Source organism: Dendropsophus ebraccatus, chromosome 7, assembly GCF_027789765.1.
Source record: "Dendropsophus ebraccatus isolate aDenEbr1 chromosome 7, aDenEbr1.pat, whole genome shotgun sequence".
Lineage (NCBI taxonomy): Eukaryota > Metazoa > Chordata > Amphibia > Anura > Hylidae > Dendropsophus > Dendropsophus ebraccatus.
This window is the reverse complement of record NC_091460.1, coordinates 27,411,937-27,433,710: the sequence shown is the minus strand read 5'-3', so window position 1 is coordinate 27,433,710 and position 21,774 is coordinate 27,411,937. Positions and strand designations below refer to the sequence as shown.

The 21,774-nt window shown below is 41.9% G+C and overlaps 1 protein-coding gene across 12 annotated transcripts in view; it reads left to right on the top strand.

Moving 5' to 3' along the window:
- The window catches only part of CTNNA2 (catenin alpha 2), a 1,387,623-nt gene that overhangs the window by 882,133 nt on the left and 483,716 nt on the right, over nucleotides 1-21,774 (top strand). The window lies entirely within an intron of this gene.

Sequence of the window (21,774 nt, the reverse complement as noted above, 5' to 3'; positions counted from 1 at the left end):
GAATAAAGAAGAGACACTGCCTGCAATTTAAAGCTGCATGAACATCCATTAAAGGTGGCTCTCCTATAATAGAATTCATGAATCCTAGGTGGGGGGTACCCATTTCTGGGCTATGCATCTGTTATAAGAATTAGGGTCATCTTCTGGCATGGATTGAATGCAGAGGTAACTGCAAGAGAGGATGTTCATAGGTGTTGCAAGGTTTAAAAAATGTAGGCAGTAAGGCTTAAAGGAGAAGTCCAGGCAGGGAAATTTTTTGCAAACTTTCTGGGGAGGGGGTGGGTGAGAAAAAATAATGTGTACTTACCTCCCTGGCTCCGGAACTGGTGCTAGCCATCCGCCACTCTGGTCCTTGGTCCATGGATGCTTCCTGGTGTAGAGACGGGACTTGGGATGTGACATTCTAGGGTCTCCCAATACTCAGATAACCCCAGGACTTTTAGAAGGGGCAGCTTGTTTAACAAACAGACAATTGCAAGAAAAAAAGAGCCAAATTATGATTAAATGGATTATGACTACAGATGAGCAAATCGGGCTCGGGTTCGAGTCAATCCGAACCCAAACGTTCGGCATTTGATTAGCGGGGGCTGCTGAACTTGGTTAAAGCTCTAAGGTTGTCTGGAAAACATGGATACAGCCAATGACTATATCCATGATTTCCACATAGCCGTAGGGCTTTATCCAAACAAAAGCAGCCCCCGCTAATCAAATGCCGAACATTCGGGTTCGGATTGAATCCGGTTCGCTCATCTCTAAATATGACATAAACATGATAAGGAAGATGGAGGATGAAAAGAACCAAACCACAAAAACTACCATAGCTGACCCTGAGGCTATATTTACACACCCGTAGTGCACCCCACGACCACGAACCCGCACTACAAATGTGCTTCTGTAGTGCTCCATACTTTATTACCCTAGTGATCCGTGCCGCAAAATGCGATCCGCATTACAGCATGTCCTTTCTTTTTGGGGCACGGATCGCGGCCCTTTACACACGTACGGACGTGTGAACGGGGCCATTGGATACCATAGGTTCTATGTTCTGTCCACAATTGTGTGCCCGCAATTGCAGACAGAACAACGGACGTGTAAATATAGTCTGCATCTAAAATATAGCCTGAAACCTAAACCTAACATCAGACCTGTAAAATCTGATCTGTAAAAATGTCCCTGGCAGAACAACAAGCGAGTAATAGGACCCAGAGATTAAAATAAAGCTGAGAAAAACTAAAACTAAAATAAATTACCCTAAGAAAACTATAATAAAGCACTAAAGAGATACAAAGAATGCTTGGAACAAATGTATAGAGCATGCACATCTAGACCACACTGGAATAGCGATGGATCTTTAAAAAGAACGTGTGGCAAACCCCTCCCCCCCAAAAAAAAAAAATAATAATAATAATAATAATTAGGTGATGGGTTTAATTATACAGTCAACAGGTATGTTTACTTAATTTACATCCCTCAATGTAAAACATTTACACCCTATCAGTATATTTATGTCGCTCCACCTCAAGTGCCGGAAAAAGCTGGATCCAGTCCTGGGAAACTTTTCCCAGTTTCTCAGGACTCGATCCAACTTTTCCTGACACTTGGAGTGGAGCGTCAGCGAGCAGAACAGAGTTGAAAGGCAGGTGGCTGATAAGCCGCTTGGTCATCAAACAAAGCGCTTTGCTTCGTTTAGCTTTGATTCGTTCCTCTCTTAATATAATCATCCATCATCTGCCTTCCCTGCATTATTAAAATTATGTTTATTCCCCTCTGACTATTACCTGTATTGTCAAACTTTAAACCCACATATTCCAGGAATGGGAGGACATATCAAGAAACTGTATAATCTGGGCATCCTAAGACCATCCAATAAGGAACTGTAAACAAGCCCGAAATGGGCAGTCATGAACAGCTGACCAGAGTAATAGATCAGCTATCATACAGTTGCAGAACAACTGCCCCAAACAATGTAGTAGATGGGAAGACGGGATAGAAGGATGATCCCAGCCAGGGACGTAGCTAGGATTCATGGGGCCCAATAGCAAGAAACTGTATAAAGCCCCATTAATCTTATAATCCCCCCCCCACACACACACACACACACAAACACACTCAAATGACATAGTGCAGTCTAACAGAATGCTGTGGAGACACTAGCGTGTTAGCGAGCTGGGAGAAAGGAACTCTGCAGTACTGCATCGGGTCATGAGAGTATGTGCATCTTGGGGGAGGAGTTGTCTCTTGTTGCTGCAGGTGCAATGCTGCTTTCAGCCACAAGAGAAACTAGCCATGCAAGGAGCACTGCCAGTGGGTGCTGTGAGCTTTAGCTACCATCGAGGCCAAGGGAGACATTTCACTAGGGGGCCTGGGCCCCATAGCAGCTGCGTGGTCTGCCTCCATGGTAGCTACTCCACAGATCTCCGCTATTTATAGCATTTCCTTGGCCTTAGAATATATTCGTTGGGCAGAAAGTCCTCGATATAATTGTAAAAGATACAATTTGGTCTTTTTTGTTATTATGACTTCTCTTCTTTCGGAGGTGGGCTGCCAGTCATGCCTGGCTGCTTATGCTGGGAAATCACAGTACCACAAATGTTAAAAAGGGGGTTATTTGGTTCAATCAAATGGCAGCAATTTTAATCATCTCCAGTGAAATGATGCCTTTTCAGATAGGATCAACTTGAATTTTTACGGTTAATAGCCCTTGAAGATTAACATTAAAAGGTATACAGTTATTCAAGTGCGCTCTCCAAAAGAAAAGGCTGCATCTCTCCCCGCATAAGTGCACCTTTAAACCTGAATGACACTTTACATTACAGACAAAAATGATGCATAATTTCACTTCTCTGATAAACTATTTTCTTTTCCAGACGTCTTAAATACTTAAAAGGTTCGCTTGATTTTTCACTTTCAAAGGTTTTCAGGTATAATGATTAAAGTTTCTGGTGAAGAGAATAAACAACATCTAATATAACCCGAGAATAGATTAATGTACGGAAATTAAGAGACCCATCTTTACAGCCTAATACGGCTATACAATAACGTACAGTACAATAACATAGACAAATGCCCTTGAAAACCCTTTGAAGTTGCTTTGATATTTTTTTAAGGAATATATCTTTGAGAGGGTCTAATCACATGTGCATTTTGGTTTCTGTTCATAACAGGAACCATAACACACCCAATGGACCCTACAGACTTCCAGTGGGGTCTGACGGCTTCCATCATGGTGTCCTTCCTTTTGATGAGAAGAATTGCACTGTATGTATTGATGTCAATCCTGTCAAATCTTATGGTATTTGCCATAGATGCTCCATTAGGCTCTGTTCAGACTTGTCTTATTTTTATCAAGCTTCGACTGATTCTTGAAGGTCAAGTTTCTCTATTTTATCTAAACAGGTAGTATTTACACTGCATATCTATTGAATATAAGACATATATGTCAGAAAATATACATGTGCCTTTTTTTTTTTTATCTTTCCTCATGGCTCAATATATCTTAGTACATTCAGTGAAAGATGACTAGTGTTACTAATGCATGACCAGGGAGGATACAGTAGGTAGGGAAGACATGACAGTGAGCCCTAGTGCTAGGGCCCCCCAACTTTCCCTACCTACTTGCCCATCTGACCCTAGGTGATCGGAGACAACTGGTCGACAGTCTCTTCCTATGGCAAAGTGCATACTGAGACAAGACAAGACAAACACCAAAGAATGGTCGTACATAAATGGGTCAGGCAATCAAGTGGGCAAATATGGTCCAAATCGGTAGGGAAATGGGAGGTCAGAAAAGGGCAAGAAGTCAAAGAATCCAAAGTAGCAATTCAGAAAAAGGCCAGCCAAATCCAAAACAGACTTATAGAAAGCACTGAGTAGAGGGCCAGAAGTATTCTTATATCATGTCAGAGTCCCAGGCCAGGGTGTGATTGGACCAGCCCCCTGACATCCAGACCACACAGATCACAGACTAATAAGGAACACAACTAGCTAAACCATCTACAGCCCAGAATAATGTCAGCAGGAGAAATAGACGGGCGTGTTGGAATCCAATTAACACAGCAGAGCAGTGTTCAGACCAGTGCAAGACAAACTACTATATATATATATATATATATATATATATATATATATATATATATATATAAAACCACCGCACTCTGTACTTTATGGACAGAGGATGGCGCTGAAGCCTGAATATCCATCAATGTTACAACTGTTAAAAACTTGATTTTACAATACTCTAACAGGAGTTGCTTATGCTATATGTGTCTGTGTATGGTCACCCAATGGTCGTAATTGGGTGATTGAAGCCTGTGGAGGATTTTGAGAGCAATTATAATGAAAAATCCTTAAAGGGAACGCATGACTTAGATTTGTCTTCCTGATTAGAGCTAGATACTGAAACTTTCTTTTGACATTAATAGGAAAGGTGTCTATGCATGAGCTACGACCTTTAGAGAGGTTCAACAGGGAGGGGGAGGCTGATCTGCTATTGTCTTCACTATCTACTAGTGTCACCTTCTACTCTATTGCTGTACAGATCACTTTCCAGCAATTTTCTCCATATCATCATAGACATAACTGGAAGTCTCAGCTTAGTTTGCATTTTAGAATTATTTCAAAATATAAAGTTAGTTTAATTTGAAAAACATCACCAAAAGATCTTAAAAAATATGTGTAACACAAAACATAATTTAAACAATTAAGCCAAAGAACAAAGAGGATTTTTCCACTTTCTGTGCACCAAAGGGTCCCATTAGCTTAGATAAGGAGTCTATTATATGGAGCCTATCCTCCCCTGATGACGCAAGATTGGCAAACCGAGCAGGGGCAGATGTTGTGGGTGAGATCAGGGCTCACGCTCGCTCCCTGACATGATAGGACCCTAAGTAAATAGGTGCAAATAAGTAAATAAATGGATAGGGTGAAGCCTAAGACTATGCTCACATTGCCGTCAGAGGATTGGCACCTCATGGGCGGTCCCATCAGATTTAAAAAAAATAAAAATATACAGTATTATTTTCCTAGTAGAAATCACAGACACAGAGTGGAAAGTTAGATGATTTGAAGTGCACCTGACTGTATATGGAGGGTGCACGCTGACTGTAGACTGTGTGCAACCTCCCCCTCCTATGTGCTATTAAGAGCCTATGAATGCAGTTCCCAAGCTTTGGGGCCAATGATAGGGCTAGTTTTGGCTCGGCTTCGGCTGCTTCTTTGTTTTTTATATTCATATATTGAGAATTTATTTCATGATTTGCTATTTGTAACGTCACACCTGGTGAAGAACATCTGATCGGGGGTAGCAGGTTGGCCTTGCACGGTGGGAGTCCACTGTCAGCGTACCGTGTGCTATGGATATGTGAGTCCAGCACTGAGGGCCAGTTAGTTAAAAGGGAACCAATCAGCTCCCTGGAGCACTGTATAAAGTTCCTGTACTGCTAGCGGCACTCATCGGCCAAGGCTGCAGCAGCAGCTTTATACTGGAAAAAATGAAATTTATTCCCCCGGCGCGTAGGTAGTCATGTGGGTGACTCCCCGCCCTGTGTCTAGTCACCGCTCTCTGCATGTCAGCGCGCCGCTCAGATGATTGACAGGGAGAGGCACCAGTAATGGGCCTCTAGCATTGACTAGATATGGACGGGGAGCCGCCCATATGACTTAATGCCGCGCCTCTCTCTGCCTGCTGCGCGCTGGGGGATTAAACTTAAAGGGGTTATCCAGTGCTACAAAAACATGGCACTTTTCCCCCTACTGTTGTCTCCAATTAAGTTGCAGTTTGCAATTAAGCTCCATTTACTTCAATGGAACTGAGTTTCAAAACTCCACCCAAACTGGAGACAAAAGTAGGGGGAAAGTGGCCATGTTTTTGTAGCGCTGGATAACCCCTTTAATGTTCTTGGGTTTAAAGCTGCTGCTGCAACCACGGCCGGTACCTGCCGCGAGCTGCACAGGAGCTTTATACTGTGCTCCACGGAACCATATCAGTCCAATTGGGCTGATTGGTTCCCTTTAAAGTTAACATGGTTATCAAGAAAAATAAAAGCTGTGGCCGATCTCCACGCAGCAAAATGAACCTGGTTTGTCATGTGTTTATTCCTGGCGGCAGGTATTCGGATGCTTAGAGGTTATGTGGTTGTTGGTATGGAGTCTGTTTTCTATTGTACACATAAACCATAATGCCTATAACAAATATAAGGAGATAAGATAATGATGAGCGATAGTTGATGGACACTGTTACAGCTTCGAGCTACACCCCCGCTGTTCTGAGCGATGATTGTTCTGTTTAAGGATAAGATTATGTGTTTTTTTCTATAATACATTTTTACTCATTTTATTTATGTATTTTTTTTTTTTTTTTTTACTGAAGTGTAAAGATACTTGCTAAATGCAAACCATGGCTATACCTTTGTGCTGACAAAACAGGGACAATAATTTCATGAAAACAATGTTTCCGTGGTGGTGTAAGCCAAAGACACAACTGTGTTAATGGACTCTGAAAAAATTCCACATACATCGAATGTATACTGAGCCTCCCGCTGCTTTACCAGCAATAATTGCTCTTGTCATTTTTGACAGATTTCCAAAAGAGAAAAAAAAAATAACAAAGAACATTCTATGGCGGTGTTCTGACAGCTGAATGGGAGGGGGCGCTGTACCTGTAACGTTATCTGTGGTGATATCTGTTCTGTACATGACAGCTGTGTACAAGTTTACTTATTTATTAGAACGAAAACGTCCTCCACATACAGAATATAACATGTAGCGGTGCTCATCCAGTACGTCAGGGAGTGACACCAGTAGATTGTCCATAGAGATGTACAGAATTATCCTCCAACACCACCATGTGTGTATAACAGAGATCTATCTATCTATCTATCTATCTATCTATCTATCTATCTATCTATCTATCTATCTATCTATTTACACGTAACGATTTTCGTGCGAATATGCGCGATAACGATTGAATTCGAACGATAATCGTACGTGCAAACGCATCGAACGATTAAACGACGAACGAGAAATCGTTCGTTTTGATCTTTCAACATGTCATCAAATCGGCTTTTGCAAAAAATTTGCCGATCGTTCCGTGTAAACAGTCGTCGCGTGATAGTCCGGCCGCCCGCAGCCCCACCCCCGCTGCCCGGCCCCCCCGCTCATCTGCAGCCCTCTGCGCCGGCTCGATCGCCACCCCCGCCGCCGCCGCTCTCATCGCCACCTGCCGCCGCCGCTCCAATCGCCACCCCCGCCGTCGCCGCTCCGATCGCCCCGCCGGCATACATTAAATGCTCCGCGCAGCAGGTCTTCAGACATCCCCGGCTCCACTGAAGAGGAGCACTGATTGGCTGAAGAGGAGGCGTTTGAAATTCCCGACTCCCCTCTTCAGCCAATCAGTGCACTGAAGAGCGGAGCCGGGGATGTCGGAAGAGCTGCTGCGCGGAGCAGGTAACGTATGACCGTGGGCCGGCGGGGGCAATCGGAGCGGCGGCGGCGGCGGGGGTGGTGATCGAGTCGGCGCAGGGGGCTGTGGATGAGCGGGGGGGGGGGGGGCGGGGGTCTGGGCTGCGAGCAGGGGGCCGAGCTGCGGGCGGGCCGGGCTGCAGGCGCGCGATCGATAAACGATTTTTCCGTACGATATATCGTACCGTCTAAACGCTGGTCATTATGAAAAAAAATTGTTACTCCGAGGTCGTTAATCGGACGATCGGGACAATTATCGTTTCGTGTAAACGCAGCATATCATCTATCTATCTATCTATCTATCTATCATCTATCTATCATCTATCTATCTATCTATCTACTATCTATATATCTATCTATCTATCAATCTATCTATCTATCTATCTATCTATCTATCTATCTATCTACTATCTATCTATCTATCTATCTCCTATCTATCTATCTATCTATCTATCTATCTATCTATCTATCTATCTATCTATCATCTATCTACAGTGTATCTATCTATCTATCTATCTATCTATCTCCTATCTATCTATCTATCTGTCACAGTACAGGGATAATGCAAAGTGATGTGACAGTACAGGGGCAATACACACAGTGATGTCACAGTAAAGGAATAATACATAGTACATGCAATGATGTCACAGTACAGGGATAATACAAACAGTGATGTCACAGTACAGGGATAATACACACAGTGATGTCACAGTACAGGGATAATACACACAGTGATGTCACAGTACAGGGATAATACACACAGTGATGTCACAGTACAGCGATAATACACAGTGATGTCACAGTACAGGGATAATACACACAGTGATGTCGCAGTACAGGGATAATACACAGTGATGTCACAGTACAGGGATAATACACAGTGATGTCACAGTATAGGGGAGATAATACACAATGATGTCACAGTACAGAGATAATACACACAGTGATGTCGCAGTACAGGGATAATACACACAGTGATGTCACAGTACAGGGATAATACACACAGTGATGTCACAGTACAGAGATAATACACACAGTGATGTCACAGTACAGGGATAATACACACAGTGATGTCACAGTACAGAGATAATACACACAGTGATGTCACAGTACAGAGATAATACACACAGTGATGTCACAGTACAGGGATAATACACACAGTGATGTCACAGTACAGAGATAATACACACAGTGATGTCACAGTACAGGGAAAATACACAGTGATGTCACAGTACAGGGAAGATAATACACAGTGATGTCACAGTACAGGGATAGTGCACACAGTGATGTCACAGTACAGGGATAATACACAGTGATGTCACAGTACAGGGATAATACATAATACATACAGTGATGTCAAAGCCAGGAGTACTTGATAGATAGATAGATAGATAGATAGGAGATAGGTAGATAGATAGATAGGAGATAGATAGATGATAGATAGATAGATAGATAGATAGATAGATAGATAGATAGATAGATAGATAGACAGATAGGTAGATAGATAGGAGATATATAGATAGATAGATAGATAGATAGATAGATAGATAGGAGATAGATGATAGATAGATAGATAGGAGATAGATAGATAGATAGATAGATAGATAATAGATATATGATAGATAGATAGATAGATAGATAGATAGGAGATAGATAGATAGATAGATAGATAGATAGATAGATAGATAGTAGATAGATAGATAGATAGATAGGAGATAGATAGATAGATAGGAGATAGATAGATAGATAGATAGATAGATAGATAGATAGATAGATAGATAGATAGATAGGAGATAGATAGATAGATAGATAGATAGATAGATAGATAGATAGATAGATAGGAGATAGATAGATAGGAGATAGATAGATAGATAGATAGATAGATAGATAGATAGGAGATAGATAGATAGATAGATAGGAGATAGATAGATAGATAGATAGATAGATAGATAGATAGGAGATAGATAGATAGATAGATAGATAGATAGATAGATAGATAGATAGATAATAGACAGACACAGTTCAATAACATGGTTTATATACAACATATGGGTAATATTTGGTGGCTGTGATTCCTCTTTCCCTCCAGTAGATGGCATCTCCTCACTTCTCCAGTTACCATAGCACAAATAGGTAATTTATTTTTTGCATTCACACCTCTTCAAAATGTCTGCAAGGGACCGTCTGCAAACGTGACTCAGACCTGTTTTTCAGAAAACAGAATAGTGAGCATCTGCTTCCAGGAATAACAATCCAGCAGGGGGGTTTCAAAACTAAAACTTAAAATGCACAAGAGATGAAGAAAAATCCTGCAACCTGAGAGATCCTCGGGATGATGTGCTGCCGTCACCTGAGATGAGACTCCTGTCTCTGGAGGGTTAATGGGATCCTGCACGGTGCAGACTAAACAGGTTGTGGGCGCTAATGAACGGCGTGGCATTTTGTCTTTGCCTTCTTAGGTTTCAGGGTTAATACACGGCAAAATGCTAAAGCAATTAAAACGATTTCCAAGACGGTAATTGTTCCAGAAATGTTCTCTGTAAAGTATACTCCTGTGCTGTGCCACGTGTATGCCGTCCTGGGGGTCACTGCCCTCTGTGCCTGTACTGATGGGCACTGTGGAGGCTGGAGGTACAGTATCAGGGTCAGGGATCACCTGGTGGAGAACTTAGTCTTATTAACAATTTCTTAATTCTCAAGTATAATATATTAACACCGACCACTTAACTCTCATTTTTTTTTAAAGGGGTTGTCCAGTTTAGAAACTCCATGTACAACCTTTTAGGGTGTACAATAGAATGTGTGCCCCCCCCCATTATTTTACATTTATTATTTTTAGTTTGAAATACTCCTAAAGAGGTTATCCAGCAAAAAATCTTTTTCTTTCAAACCAACTGGTTTCCGAAAGTTTTATATAGATTTGTAATTTACTTTTAGTAAAAAATCTCAAGTCTCCCCATACTTATCACCTGCTGTATGTCCTGCAGGAAGTGGTGTATTCTTTTCAGTCTGACATAGAGCTCTCTGCTGCCACCTCTGTACAAGTCAGGAACTGTCCAGAGCAGGAGAAGTTTTCTATGGGAGATTTGCTGCTGCTCTGGACAGTTCCTGACATGGACAGAGGTGGCAGCAGTAGGGAAATTGAACACTTGAGCCAAACGATCTCTCCTTCCCTCCCCATACACATCAGCGTTGCCCAACGTTTTTGTATTCTCTATGTAGAGTGGAGGGGTAAGCAGCAGTTCAGACTGCTCTGGTGCTTGCCCATTTCTCAAATAAATCCCATCACAACGGACACCTATATCCATGCACAGGATAAGGGAACATATGAGAGTGCTTTTTTTTTTTTTTTTTTTAAAGAAGCTGCATATTGGCGTTTGACCCGCTGCTCCATTCATTCTCTATGGAGCCGCTGGAGAGAGCAGAGTACTGTACTGGACTCTCTCTGGTGGGTCCATAGAGAATGAATGGAGCTGCGGGTCACGTGCCGACCCACTGCTCCATTAATACCAAAGTGGCCGGGGCACTGATCTAGAAATCCCCAGGGGGGCAAGGAGGTTGAACAACCCACAATCTCATACAGTACTTATCTTGCGGATAGGAGACAAGTGAGTTTTTATCAAAAAATCCCTTTAACATCATCTGTCGGTAGGGCCTTGGGAGGCCCTCATACATTGGCCCAATACCTAGAAACATAGTGGTGCCATCATGACTATAGTCATAGTCGTAGAGTAGATCTTAGAATGGGAGATAAAAAATAATAACCCATTCTGGTATATAAAGGGTTAAAGGGAAGCAACGTTGTATACGGAGCAGAGGAGATAATTATCCAGCTCGCAGCCTCCCCTCATAGCATGATCTGTAACATCCGAATAGATGTCTTAAGGCGGCTTACTAACCATTTGCCATGCTCGGTAATTGTACAGACACAAGCCCGCATTGATGTCAGCCAATGAATGAGCTGCAGGCAATGCAGGCTCCGAGTACACAAGTTTAGTCTAGGAACTGGCCATGCTTCCCGGCCGGGATTATTGATTGCCCTCCTAATCGCTGCCGCTGGATATCAGGGGGTCTCTGTCTAATGGCTGGTTACTGGTTTCCAGGGCTTTAGCATACTCACCTGTTCTACAATGGCTGAAGGCAAATAAAAAATACATTACATAGGGGGTCATCTGGCAGAACAGAGTGTGGCCGCAGTCATGAAGATGTTCTTAGCTGGAGTACAATGATTTAACCCCTCGCTCATCCCACTACTCGGACCATTCTTTAGTGTGATATGATCCTAAGCAGCACTCCTTATTTCCTTAAGGGGATTATTACAGGGAGGGCTGGAAAAAAGGAACTAAACTCTAGAGGTCTTTTCCACCCCAAAAGTACCTTACACAGTATGTTCTTGTAGGCGCTAAATCTCTAAGATTCTGTTTAGAGAGGAGCAAATCCTTTCTGAAAAAAAATCAGGCTCAGTTTCTCAGAAATTGGAATTCATTCTAATCCTAATTTTCAGGATCAGTTTTTGACAAGTCACGTACAGGAGCAGGGACTCCTTTCAAAGGAAGGGGTGTCTCTCTGCTCCTGTGCACAGACAGAGGTATACACTTGGGAGAGGAAAGAGGTATTTATCAATGAATGTTAAGCTAGTGCTTACAAATTTGCAACTTTTTTTTTTTACATCTGTTTTCTGCTCAAATCATTGAGAAGTCCCACTTGTATGCCTTGATTCTTAGTTGACTTTCACTGGTCTGAACATAGAGGGCCTGTTTGGACAAAAGACAAAGCCACTATTAGACTATGGTTGGTCCATTAAAGCCAGTGCATTGCCCATTACTCTCCCACTTGACCTGAAATTGACTCAGTCAGCTGCCTCAGCCAGAGCAGTCTTTCCCATTGGGCAGGATAGGCAGCTGCCCGGGGGCCCATGACTCATAGGGGACCCCTCTGCCCCGGGTGATACCAGTCCTGCAGATGCCCCCTGTGTCCAGGTAGCTACCGCAAGTAGAGGGATAACTAATTGTAGTTGGCCACTAGGGGGGCAGGTGAGTGGCAATACGTACTGTACAGGAACAGGTGATGCAAAGGTAAATTCTGGCTCCTGTATGTACATTCTGTAGCGTACTAAGTAATGTACTTACAGAAGGAAGGATTCCCTACCGCTCCAGAGGCCCCGTTCACAGCTCTGCTCATGGGCCCATAATGCTGTTAAGAAGGCCCTGGCCTCAGCAACCCCACCAGTCAGCATGCACTGGGCTCTCGCCCTTTTTTTTTAATCTCATAAAGTGATGGCTTATCTCTTAGGTCCTGGTCAGTAGGGGTTTGACCTTTGGAATTGCCACTGATTCCGATTGCATTACTTGCTGTGCAATAGAACTGCCGGACAACTTCAGTCTAGTCAATGGGGCTGTTCCAGTGCTACTTCACGTCACTTGCCCACATCTATCCTAGCCATCCTAGCCATACAGTTTTCTTGCATTACCACCTGTAATCAGTGGCGTAGCTACCATAGAGGCAGATTAGGTAGCTGCTATGGGGCCCATGCAGCAGGGTGGGCCCCGGGGAGAAGGTAAGAGCCAGTCCTGTGTCCTTCTGCTTAACCCCTTATGTACTGCAGTGTGTAAGTGAACCAGTGTTCACTTACATGCTGCATCACAAAAAAGGGTTAACAAGCAGAAGACAAAGAGATCTCTTCTTCACTGCACTGATAACCCTTACCTCTGTTCTCGCTGCCTGAGTAATCAAGTAGGAAAATGTGCAGGGCTCAGTGCAGAAGTCAGGGGGTTATCAGTGCACCAGCAGTAAAGCAGGTATCTCCTTGTCTTCTGAACTTTGGATCACTTACACACTACCGTACATAAGGGGTTAAGCAAAAGGTACTCTGCTCCTGCACCTAATTTTTTTAACCAAGGGTTCCTAAAACAGTGGACTGACAGAGCAAGCATTGGCTTGGCTCTCTGCTCTGCCAGTCACTCTTGTGGCTACGGGCAGGATTCTGCCTCTGGCCACAAAATATTTTTTTGCCACATAGCAGCAGTGCTTTGTATTATGTGTGTGTATGTGTGTGTGTGAATCCTAGGTACGCCCCTGCCTGTAATCAAAATGGTTTGAATAGATAAAAAAGTCCAACTTGTTATAGTAGAATGAATAGGAAAAAAAATCCCTAGTAACACTATAACTCATGTCTATAAAAAAGCAACATCAGTGTTAGATTTGCCCATGGCTGGTTCCTTTTATCCCTATACATCTCTAGATATGTTGGGTTTTTTTTCTGGTAAAACACAAACTGCTACATAACTTTTGTTATTCTCCTAGCAAGCGGGTCATGTACGAGGAAAGAAAATAAGAAAGGCAATTTTCTGTAATCATAGACTCTTGGTTACCTCGACTAGAAGACTCCAAGCACACAATGATTAATTTTCTCTATAAATGGCATGAATAGTAAGGAACGTAAAAGACTACTAAACAGAAAATGTTTTTCCAGTAAGGGAAGACGTCGTTTAGTATCTACAAATAAATCTGATCCGTGAGCATACGGTAGGAGGAAGAAAACCTTAGATAAGCGCTGTGCGTCTCTGGACACCGGGGAGAATCACTAAGGAGAATGCACCATTCTGCCTCTGATATATATATATATATATATATATATATATATATATATATATATATATATATATATACAGTATATATATAGTGGTGCCTTGGATTACGAGCATAATTTATTCTGGGACCATGCTTGTAATCCAAATCACTCTTAAGCCAAAGCAAATTTTCCCTTAAGGAATCATTGAAATGCAGACAATTGGTTTCACACCCCAAAATAATGATTTTTTTTTATTCTGAATAACATGTAAAGCAAACATTTAGGAAGCTGAATATGTTATATTATAAGTTACTGTACAATATAGCAATCAGCATGTGGAGTATAATGTAAAGTAAGTGCATAAACCTGAAAAACAGCAACAGTTTGTAGTTACAGAATGGAGATGCAGATCCCCATAATGCAGTAGCGTAGTACAATAGGCTTGAATAGAGAAGCAGGGCTGCTGTCAGAGGTCTGTGTGGTCACATGACAGCAATGGGGAAGGGGTGTGTGTTCAGCATGAACCAATCAGGAAGTGAGAATCCCAGAGCTGTGCAGGAGGACAGTGACAGAAACTTTTCTATAAAGCAGTGTGAATGGCTGAGTGTAAGTGCAGGCACATTATAGCAGCAGTGTGTATAGCTGAGTGTGAGTGCAGGCACATTATAGCAGCACTATGTATAGCTGAGTGTAAGTGCAAGAGCATTATAGCAGCAGTGTGTGTAACTGAGTGTAAGTGCAGGCAGAATATTGAGGACAGCTTGTACTGCTTGTTGCTAGTGTTGAGTGGAGCAGCCAAACTTTTAGGGTTCAGTAACGTTCTCTGAACCTGAATGCATTTGACTTCCCGTGGTTTCAGAAGTTGAATGTAACTGATATGTTCCAGCACTAAAGCAACTCTTTCTTCTTCACATCCTCCTCCTGCCATATCCTGTATAGATCTGGAGCTCTCTTGTCCCCAGCAATATCCTCTGTCCACTCCTAACACTCTGATGCCTTCGCCCAAGGTGGTCTTGTTCATAATGCAAGATCACACTGGGCAGCATTGTCTTGGGCAGTGATTCATTTGCATATATGGTGATAAAATCTTCAGGTGAGCAGGAGGCTGTGGCAGTCAGGTACGTCCCTTGTTCTATATAATATACATAGTGACATCTCCTCTTTAATAAAACTCTTCAAATATTACCATCCAGCTGTGATACCTGATGTTTTAGGTTTATTCAGCTACAACTCCCTCCCAAGCTAAGCAATTTTTTATTTCTTGTTTTGGCTTGGAAAAAGCTCTAAAATAAATGCGGGTAACCTCACATGCACCCCATGCCGAGAAAATATTGGTTCACTGATGTCTTAGTAGGTTTATTAAACATCTAACCGAAAAAAGTAATTAAATCCTGTCCATGTGTCAGATCCTTCTCCTGAAATTTTCTCAGGGATTTAAGTAACTTGCCGCAGGGTTACTGAAGGTTAGAGCTTTGTCTAGAATGGGGAAAAATTACTTTTCTTTACTTCTCCTTACTTAAGATACTGTGTACTATAGATTGTGATGTTTAGATTAGATGTGAGGTTGTTATGTGATGGGGATCTGGCATTTACGTAGCTTCCAATTCAATACTTAAAGTGAATGTACCATCAGCTACATCGCTGCCTTTTTTTTTTTTTTTTTTTACTTTAATTGATCTACAATGGCTTGCAGATGTCAATGGCTTGGTCCTTTTTTGAAATACCGCCTACTTCCCGTGCTCAACGCCGGTCTTTTCCCGAGCACTGGCCTGCCCCGGAGCGCTCAGAAGATTCTGGGAAGATTTAATGGAGCTGGGTCAAAGAGGGATGGGGATATCCCACACTGGGGGCAGCAGGCCTCTGTGATGGGGCTCCATTGTTTCTAATAGAGCCATGTCACAGAGGGGAGGGGGTTTTCTCACACTTGGTGGCGGCGGGCCTGCCGCCAGTGCTCCAGGGTGGTGCTTGGGAACCAGGAGACATTTCAAAAAAAGGACCACACCACTGGCATTCCCGCACCAGCGTTGATTGATTAAGGTAAAAAAAAAAAGCAGTGATGTACCTTATGGCTTTAACCTTCCAAGTTGTCAATACAGTACACCATTTGTTGGAGGAGTCGGGAGGCTGCCGTATATACAATAGATGGTCCGCTGCTCTTGTTTATCATGAATGTTTATGGCCAGTTTAGGAGCATTATCTACAGTATATATTCTGTAATCTTCAATCCCATAGTCCAGATAGGAGGATAATCTAACACTTGTTAATAGAAAAAAAGAAGGCAGCAACTGAACAAAAACAGGAGAATAAAAGTTAATTTTACAATTAAAAAAATGTCTCCAATCAAGACCATGATATATTAGCCAGAGTAATGAGCAGCTATAACCTCTCTGGAGGATCTTGGGTGTCCATACTTTACACCAACATGTTGTTGATTTCATTGGGCCTCATGTAATGCTTCATTTCTCCTGTGGGGGAGCTGTAGGATAATTGATTAATTGGGATCAGGTTACTAGTGGATGCAGAAGTTGTATTCTGCCCTAAGGAGTCCTGGAAAACATGGATACAGCCTATGGCCTATGGCTGTATCTATGTTTTCAAGCAACCTTAGGGCTACATTAAACTTCTTCAGCCACCGGTAATACCACTAGATCAAACTCAATTATGCTCCAGTTGTGCTCATCTCTAATCTTTACTATTCCATTATTTGATTTACATAGATGATGTTTGAACTTATTTTCCAGTATGACTTTGTATAAACTGTATATTGACTCATTGCTTTTCCTTTCTTTTCCATGCTGACTTCTGTGGATTTATTACAGGTAAGTAAACTTTACCAGTTCATTGTTTCTATGTTCTATTCATTGCTATTCCTTGACATTTGCTGTGTTGGGTGAATTACTAGAGGGTGGTGGTAAAATTTTACCTCCACCTCTTTGGATCCCAGTAAAACATAATGGCTTAGGTTTACTATTGTATTTTGTTTTTGCAATTTTTTTTTTTTTTACTATGTTTTACTATTGTATTTATTTGGTGAACATTGCAAATAAATAGTGGCCCGCTGATAAAAAGTGTTGTACATAATCTTGAATTATAATAATAATCTTAACTTGATTTATTCTATTAGTATATTTTTATGCCATTAGTTTTATCAAAAAATATATTAAAAAAACTAGAATTTATTTCCCAATAAATCCCTCTATAGTATATTCGTCCTATCCCTTTGGATGATCTATGTGTTGAAGAATCTTTTTATGCATTTAAGGCACATCTCTATGCTTAGTTTTCTCTATGACGGCTCTCTGTAGAAAACCCTTCACATCCAGCTATGGCCTGATGGTTATCAGGGCACCTTGTGGTCTGGAATGATAATAGTAGCACAGAGTAAAAGTCGGAATTTCACAGCTTATATGTAACGCTCTGTTGCCATCTACCTGTTCCTGAAAGATTTATATTTCCATTTTATAATGACATAATACAAGGCGCTTGACCGGGTATTCATAATAGCAGACACAGGTCCACCTATATAAAGCTTTCAGTGCCTCTGTATAACTATATTTTATTTTATTTCTGGAAATACTGAAATGGTTGCTGCTTGCACCATTGGGGATGCTGACGCAGGCCATTTTATTGTATGTAGCATTCCAAAGCAGCCATAAATCAATCCAGAAGAAGAATATAATGGCACAAAGCATCATGGTTGTAAATTTCTGGTGTATTTTGTGTCAACAAGTATGAACATTATAGCGCTATTATAGTGCTATCAACAGGAGCACATGTAAATGTGTCCATCCTTACCTTTCCACAAATTTTGTTAAGGACTTTAACATCTCACAGTATAATGTAAATACATAACAAAACCCTTGACTGATTATAATTCACATCACAACCATTAGGTGACCACATGCAGACACATAGCATAAACAACTCCCGAGAGAATATCCAGAACTGGATGCTATATTTCAGGGTAATTATCTTGATCCTCACTTCATAGGAAAGGTAAGGAAGGACACATATGTAATTTCAAGTTAAGCCAAGAAAGGGCCAAGGCCATTTTTACGATCAAGAACTAATGATTAGTAAGCCTGGAAACTAATAGTATTCTCTCACTGTAAAAACGGAAGTTTAACCCTTTGAGGACCAGGCCCAAAGTGACCCAGTCGACCGCGCCAATTTTGATCTTAGTGTTTTCGTTTTTCCCTCCCCCCTTTCTAAGAGCTCCAGCACTCTCAGTTTTCTATCTACAAGCCATGTAAGTGCTTGTTTTTTATAGGAATAGTTGTACTTTGTAATGGCGTCATTCATTTTACCATAATATGTATGAAGGAACCCCAAATATATTATTTATGAAGATATAAATAGGTGAAATCGAAAAAAAGAATGCAATATGGTAACGTTTGGGGGGTTCCTGTGTCTACGTAATGCACTATATGGTAACAGCGACATGACACTATTATTCTATAGGTCAGTCCGAACACAACCATATGCAGGTTACACAGATTCTCTAATGTTATATATTTTTTTTTTATGAAATCCTTTTTTTTGGCAATTAAATATTAATAAAATGGGCCTATTGTGACGCTTATAACGGTTTTATTTTTTCACCTATGGGGCTGTATGGGGTGTCATTTTTTCCGCCATGATCTCTAGTTTTTATTAATACCATATTTGTGAAGATCGGATGTTTTGATGACTTTTTATTGATTTTTTTAAATATATAATGTAACATAAAATCGGTAATCTGCGCGCTTTTTTCCCTCTTTTCGTGTACGGCGTTCACCGATCACAATGACGCTTGTTGTATTTTAATAGATCGGACAATTACGCACGCTACGGTATATTATATGTTTATCTATTATTTTTAATTTTTATATGTTTTATTTATATAATAGGAAAGGGGGGTGATTTAAGCTTTTATTGGGGGAGGGGCTTTGGGGTAGTGTAATAGTGTTTTGAACTTTTTTTTTTTTAAGTCCCTTTGGGGGACTTTTACATACACTAGTTTGATTTCTACACTGATGAATACTATGCCATAGGCATAGCATTGATCAGTGTTATCGGCGATCTGCTCATTGAGCCTGCCTGTGCAGGCTCAGTGTAGCAGATCGCCGATCGGACCGCACGGAGGCAGGTGAGAGACCTCCGGCGGTCCGTTTCAACGATCGGGACCCCCGCAGTCGCGGCGTTTAAGGGGTTAATGACACGCGGCAGCGCGATCGCTGCAGCGTGTCATTAACGGTGAGGTCCCGGCTGCTGATTGCAGCCGGCCCCCACCTCCTATTAAGCGCGCTCCGCTCCGGAGCGCGCTTCATAGCGGGAGAAACACCCAGGACGTAGAGTTACGTCATGGGTCGTCTGGGGACAGACTTCCATGACGTAACCCTACGTCCAGGGTCGTCTAGGGGTTAAAAAAAAAAAAAGCTATACTCACCTGCTGCAGGTTGCAGGGTACCCTCCTCCGGCTTTCTCCTCCCTTATTCCTCTGCGAGCACACAAGTAACCCCACTGATATGCTGTTGTATTGGGGGGGGGGGGGGGCTTGGAGGGGGGGTGCCTCTTTAATGCTGCCTGCGACCACAAGAGTTATTGACATCACTAGATATAACATACATTTAAAGGGCTAGATACAGCACCTTGCCTAGGGGCAAGCACATCTGAAATTCTGGACATTTTCTGGATGTGCATCCGGAGATATCTGGATCCATTGGGTCCTAAAGGGCATCTGTGATGGAATATCAGACAAATATAGGGTGTCCATGCATAATGGATTCCTATGGGTCAAGAAATCCTGATAATAAATCTGGATAGATTTCCCTGTGTGCATGAGGCCTAAGGAGGCAATTGGACTAAATCTGAAACGTGTTGTACTTTTAATGAACAACATGAATAAAGAACCGAGTGTCCAGTGGTTTTTGGCATTGAAGAGTTGCACCATCCATAGAGTCTAGCTTTTTTAGTTGCGGACTGTGCTGCACACTGTTGATAAGTTAAGCTAAAGGAACAAAGGAAAAGACGGGTAAGATTTCTTCATCTGTTGGAGACCCAAGCCCATTGGCTCCCTCGTATTATCTTGTAATGTCCTAATGGAGCCACAACCAGGCGTTCCTTCTTCAAGGGCTTTCCCACATAAAGAAAAACATAAAGGAGAACACGTTCAACCCTATGCAATGGTTGCAGCCAGTACATGACTTGGAAAGCCTCTGTGAAGTATTGATATGATAAAAAAAAGGTTGGCATTGATGGAGATGAAATCTTCCTTCTTCTTTATTATAAATCCATTGGAATCACATATAATGCACCATACAGCGCAGCTACAAGTCGATGGCTTACGTGTTTCCGAAATCACAGTCTATGAGCAAATAAGCATTTCCAAAACCTAAGCCATTAACCTGTGGTTTCGCTTTACCGTGTATTATATGTGATTTTAATGCATTTATAATGAAGAAGAAAGTAGATTTTGTTCCCATCAGCGGCGGCTTTTGTCTTTGTGTTTCAGCTAATGGTACACATACTATTCCTGAAACAGATGTAATGAACAAATGGCGAACAATGAAATGACAGAAGAAGCTAAGTGAAAGGAACAATTTTCTTTTAAAAGGGTTCTCTGGGACATTATCATTGCTTGTCTATCCTTGGGTAAACTATTAATGTCTGATCAGAGGAGGTCAGGCATCAAGGACCCTTACCGATCAAATGCTACATCCTATTTATATAGAAAGAGCGGCTAATCTGTACTAGTGGCTGTGCCTAGTCCTAAAGCTGGTCCCATTCACTAGAAGTGTACATCTGCTTGTCCTAAGACTAGGTCATCAGTATTAAAGTGATGGAGAAAACCTTTAAACTTTTGTCCCAAAAAGTCAACCAATTTTCATGTGCCCAGTTAGGTTGAAAAATCTTCTAACTGAACAGGATAACTCTAAGACCTTAAGGTAACTTTTGGATTTTGTAGGGAAACATTAAGGGAACCTGTCACGCTAGGGATTGGGGCAAAATGTCCTATACCTTGTAATAGTCTTATATACTCAACGCTCTGATCCGGGTGACACTCTGGATGTTGGTCCGGTCACAGAGAAATCGCTGATTCTTTCTTACATTTACACAATGAGCACAGGTGACTAGGTATTCCGACCTTCTTCTCGCCTTCTTCAGCTTGATTGACATTCTTCTTCATCTTCTCCTTGTGTTGGATGCAGAGCCAGCAAGTTTCTCTAAAGCCTCTGTGTGTACCATCCATGAGCAGAATACCATAACACAAGGATAGGATGAGACCTAAAGACTGAAGACTGTCAATCAGTATCCAGGAGGCATGGATGGGCAGCATCCCTGCAAGGACCTCATGAATACAGCGGACTCATCTCCAGTTCTCTATCTCTATCTCTCAGACTCATCTCTGATCATTTGAATATTGAGCGGAAAAAAGAAGAATCTCTGATTTCTCTGCCACCGGATCATCAAGGGAACCCTCCGGCTCTATATAATTGTCATATGTACAGACATGGGTGGAAAGCTGATGAAACAAATGATACCTGCCTGTTAGCGGAAGGCTGTTCGCAAAGTTAAAAAATCATGTTTTCCTTCTAAGCTCAAGAGTCTTAGAGGACATGCTTAGCTGCCTCGTGCATGCCTCCTCCCTCCCCCACCCCTCACTCTTTGGCTTCAAGCACTGAACCTTGCACATCAATGCGGGGCTGTCTGTACGATTATGCAAGTCAGCTGATCGTGGCCTTTCGACATGTGCTATTACACCA